Genomic DNA, 5,522 nt, shown 5'->3' on the forward strand with positions numbered 1-5,522 from the left:
TAAATAGTAGAGTCAAACTTTCAGTCTGCAAAGGGTGGGAAAGGGAAATGATTCACCAGTCTTTGATCACGTGCTTGACACAGGATCGACAGCTCCCGCATGAGAGTTCAGAGCTAATACGAGTATATTGCTCAACCTGTGAACTTACACACATACCAACTCCTTGCCCACAGGAGTTGGAGTGCCGACGCGCACTGTTGTGATTCTTTTTTTCTTTTCTTTTTTAAGCCATGAGTGGGACTCGAATTCGGAACGCTAAATCAGCGGTCAAGAACGGTATCACTGCACCGTCGAGCCGGTAAACAGTGATGAGTGTCGTTTACAACATACTTTCCGATTAGAACTTTAAGATTACTCTTTATGTCTACTATCAAGGTTTGGTGTATAAGAAAAGTTTCCCAAACTCCTTAGTAACATATTTCTAAAGGGAACACACGCATAGTAGTACCAAGACTTTCTCTCGATCTTAGAATTGACCGTCAAAGACCGTGAATGTTACCCGCGACACCTGACCAGAAATATACTTTTAACTTATATATGTTTAATTCCTTAACTCTATTTACTTACTTTAATTGATTATATATCTATTTGTCTGATTCTTTACTGGCCTATTGACACATCAAAGATATTATCCTTCCAACTACTTTGCGTCGTGCACGACTGGACTTCTAGAGTTGACACTCCCTACATTTCATTTCAGCCATTTTGCGCGAGTGCTGCACACTGTATTGGTGTTCTTCATTCTCAAATCTCGCCAATACTTTTTCTATCAAAGGGGCCGAACAAAGCTGAATAGAACAGTCTAATAGTTGTCTAAATCATAGGATAAGTGGATGCTCTTCTTGTGTTCACGGATTGCCAATTTGGTCGACTGGTTTCAAGGGTGCTTGAGTAGCATGGTATGCTATTCGATCCTGTAGACACGCCATGCAGACCACGCTGGTTCGACCTCCACGGCTGCCGAGCGTAAAATTCAAAGAAGAGCTTAATCGATTTAACCTAAAACTCCACCGCTATAGTGTAAGTCCCAAGTATGTGAGTAAAATATTGCGGTAAAACCAAAAGCGGTGCCATGCGGTACGGAGAGATACGGAAAGAGCTAGCTAAGTACGCAGCTAACTTTTTTAACGCTAACAATTATATAACTTGGCTACACCGACTATCTAATTCTCACTACAAGGGAAGAACATGTCGACAGGAGACTTTTTGGTCCATAACTAGGTCATTCTTATAAATTTCAATTCTATATAATGTGGGCAATCATATTCGCATATCAGTAGTTGTTTTCACTATTTCGTTAATACTTAATAGCTATCAACTTTATTGTTTACGTTTAGTGTTTACTCTGAAATGTGACTGTGAGAGAGATGAGACCACGCAGCTAAATAAAATAATTTCTTTTTAGCCACAATTAACGAGCTAAAAGCAAATAAAAGTAGAGAGATGTGTGCATCGCACTGACCCTATAGAATGCCCCCACCTTGCTTACCTGATGAGAACAGTCGACTAACTTCGCCGATGGTTGCCTGGGAGGGAGTGAGGTGAGCTGTGGTGGGAAGGTGTCAGTGGAGTGAATTCATAGTATGGTAGGAAGAACAGGAGGTAGCAACAACAGCGGTTGTCGTACTGCCTGACAGTGGTGCGGATAGTCATGATAGTGGTGCGGATAGTCATGATAGGTGTTAGTGTTTTCTATGTAGTGTAAGTGATGGCAATGATAAATATGATGTAGGTTAGCTCCTTTAAGCGCGGTGAAAATGGCATTCCATAAACATGAATTTCATTTTGGCTGACGCCAGGAGATTTCATTCACTCAGAGGGGTTATCATCCTCTTCCTTGCCAAAAGGATACCACGCAGCCGGATAAAATAGCCAGAAGTATACAAACAAACGCCAAATACCTTCGGAGAGGGGGGATCGACTATGTGGTGAGAGCACACACCCCAGTTATGCAAATGTGTAATATTTTTCTTATCACAAAAACAATTCTGTATCCCAATCGCTTGCTTGTTATGTAAAAAGTTGCACATTTGCCAAGGAAGGTAAACGCGATGTAAAAAAAATAATAATGATAAAAAAACACTGATAATATTAGGATAAGCAAGTAATCTCTATGAATTTTCTTACAATAAATTCACTATATATTTTACGTTCATATACAGTTACTGGTTCAGATAATTGAAAATAAACAAAGAAATAACAAATTATCGACGCAAACAACATTGAACGCACAAAGATTATTATATTGAGTATTACGTGTGCATCTTACACTGGTGATACAGATATCGAGGAAGCTGCAATAATTTAATGATTATTTTATTCGTGAATTTGTGAGTACATGATAGAGTAAGTGTTATACATTTTGTGTAAGTTATATGCCAGCCCCTTTCTGTGTAACCGAAAATTATATTCAATCTTCACTGTAAGCCAGATGTTCTGCAGCGCCTCAATACCCCCAGGGGATATTGAAACAATTACTTGAGGGTATTCAAAAAGGCATCCTGGGAAATATTTTCAGTAAGAATTATAGTTTATTATTATTTCTACTCAAAATGAAAATAAAAAGAGCCCCAATAATTCATCTGTTTGTTCATAGTCGTACTGTTTTTTTTTTTCTTCTCTCTCTCTCTTTTTTAACAGTAAATTAAAAAATTAGAAGCCGAGAGTATTACGCTAATATTGGAGAGGGGGTATCGAATTGAATTTGAGTTGAACTTTGTGGTATCGGGAGCGAAAAACGTTAAGAACCATTGTTGTAAGCCGTTTTGTCTTCAGACCCCATCAACACCCTTACCTCTATCTGGAGGTGCATCCCCGAAAGGTTGGCTCTTACTCCCCGGACCAGGCCCAAGCAGTTAGCGTTACGGCGTGACATGCCATTTGTACAAGCCGTGACTGTTTCCATAGATGGGGTTCTGGTATGTGAAAAGTCACATAATTACCCACTGGATCGGACGATAAGAGTCCTCTCACATAGGAGGGTAATAACTGTTGATCACGAGTTTAGCATGTGATCCAAGACTTTATTTTTATAAGGGGGATTTGTGGGAGGCCCCGTGAACTGCTGCTGATTGTAGTGGATTTTTAAGGTCAGTAAAACTCGAAGAAATTACCATGGTACGTATTGTTTCTCTCTTCATTGAAACGGCACCATCAGTAGTGATAAGGTGTATCTAGTGAATACCCGGCCTTATTATCATAAACAATGGTACTTTGATATTGAACTGCCCACGTGATGGCCAGATGACTTCGTTCCCAGATTATTGTTTGGCAGTTGCAACTTCTAACCTATCTCAGTCCAAAGTACCCAAATTAAAAATATATTCCACTCGTAATTGAACATTCGGTGCTACTATAGCGTGAGGTCTACCACACTATAGCGTGAGGTCTACCACACTATAGCGTGAGATCTACCTCCCGTTAGCACTATAGCGTGAGGTCTAACATTTCCATGCATTTATTTTAGCGATAAACACATATTTTGTACATATCCTAGGAATGACTTAGATAATTGGATTTCTAATTACATTCATATTAAAGGAAGAAATGTAAAAATAAACATGTTATCATACATTTCCATACATTTATTCTAGCGATACACACTTCGTACATCTTCTAAGAATGACACAAATAGGTTAGGTTAGGTCAGGTCATGTGGACAGGTCACATTTTTTATGTATTTGGGCAGGTCACATGTTTGATGGACAGTGTGGGGAGGGTCCCGAAGGAACGCGGGTCACGCAGTAGACCTCAGGCTGCACATGGGTAGGCGACATATGGCGGTACACCTCACACTATAGAGGCACCGATTCCTTTTCTATTCTTGGACACATATTGAAATTTTGGGGGAGGCTCGCCCCATTGGGAAGAGTAATATGAGTTAGCAATGATCTGTGATGAAGCAACATCAAGTGGCCGAACGCGATCTGTAGCTCACACCATCATTGCCCGTCTACTATATATATATATATATATATATATATATATATATATATATATATATATATATATATATATATATATATATATATATATATATATAACAAAGACACCAAATATTGTTGAGTGTTCCAGCAGTTCATTTAACTGTAACATACTTCGTTTGCCATCAAGTCGAATTAATGTCAAGTCATTCTGCGGTCAGTGTTTCGCGAGCAGAGCATGGCCAGGTTGAAACATTGTATGTACAATTACGAAATTTATTTTATGTTTTGCTAATATATATTTGTATTAAGAGGGTTTTCTCATACAACTAAAATGACTCAGTCATAGTCATTGATCCAGACTACCTCGGGGGGGGGGGGGGGGACGCCAGGTCAAGCATGTTTTTTGTGTAACGGTTTCGTGTCATTTTCTTTCACTCGTATCCGACCAGGCAAGCTCCCACATTTGTTGCCAGGGCCAATGGCCTTGGGATGTTTTTTCAGTGCATGATCACCCTTAGTGTGCATTTTTCGTAGTTCTTTGTATAAACCATATATTTTACAGTGCATTTATGATCATGCATATATATATATATATATATATATATATATATATATATATATATATATATATATATATATATATATATATATGTGTTTGTGTGTGTGTGTGTGTATTTACCTATATGTTTTTACCTAGTTCTTTTTTACGGGAATTGGAGTTATTCTCGTGGTGTCCCGTCTTCATATCTAATTTTATCTATACTATTTTTAAATTCATGTATTGTTTTTGCACTTTCTACTTCCTCATCTTATTTGTTTCTATGTGTGTGTGTGTGTGTGTGTGTGTGTGTGTGTGTGTGTGTGTGTGTGTGTGTGTGTGTGTGTGTGTGTGTGTGTGTGTGTGTGTGTGTGTGTGTGTGTTTATTATCATCTCTATATTCACCGTGAGGGGACGTCCTAGGATGAGGTGGATGGATGGGGTGAAGGGGGCTTGGGGAAGAGGGGAATGTCTGTTGAGGAAGGACGGGAGAGGACAGAAGACAGGGGTGAATGGAGAATGGTTTTATATGGATGATGTTGTGATTGTATGAGGTGGAATGGGCAGGGGGATGGGGGGTGAGGTAGTATGTGTGAGCAAAATTTGACGCAGCCCGAAGGGATTTCTCCCCGTCTTCTCCTTTTATGCAATGGAGGGGGGGGACGGAGAGGGGGGTCGCCGATTTAATGAAGCGGCCTTGCTGTGGATGTGTTGTGTCTTGCGACACTGCTTCTGACCCAGGGCAGTGGCCAAGGTGCAGGGATGACCCGTCATCCAGGAGGTGCTAAGACAAGAGGGAGGGTGGAGGGGTGTGGAGTGTATTCAGGGATGGAATGGGTGGAAATGATTTTATGTCTTTTCCTTTTTGGCTACCCCCCTTGTAAGGGGGAAAAAGCCTTGGTATATGTATGTATATTCAACGTAGCTGTGTCTCCCTTCGATGACCAGGGTGCACACGGACACACGCACTCGTATGCTGCAACGTGGTACTGTCGACAAGATTAAAGTCTCCCAAGGGAATGTACACTGTTCAGTGACCAAGCTAACCGACCTTTCTG

General features: G+C 40.2%; 1 protein-coding gene across 3 annotated transcripts in view; it reads right to left on the reverse strand.

Annotated features, from left to right (window-relative positions):
• The window catches only part of LOC143017878 (retinol-binding protein pinta-like), a 71,149-nt gene extending 69,503 nt beyond the window's left edge, over positions 1-1,646 (reverse strand). For all 3 annotated transcript variants that reach the window (XM_076172887.1, XM_076172888.1, XM_076172885.1), the window contains exon 1: positions 1,490-1,646. The gene's annotated coding sequence lies outside the window, so the exon portion shown is untranslated. The remainder of the gene's footprint in view (positions 1-1,489) is intronic.
• Between the last annotated feature and the right edge of the window lie 3,876 nt (positions 1,647-5,522).

This window comes from Oratosquilla oratoria, chromosome 33 (genome assembly GCF_046742065.1).
Source record: "Oratosquilla oratoria isolate Oo_2021 chromosome 33, ASM4674206v1, whole genome shotgun sequence".
Classification (NCBI taxonomy): Eukaryota; Metazoa; Arthropoda; class Malacostraca; order Stomatopoda; family Squillidae; genus Oratosquilla; species Oratosquilla oratoria.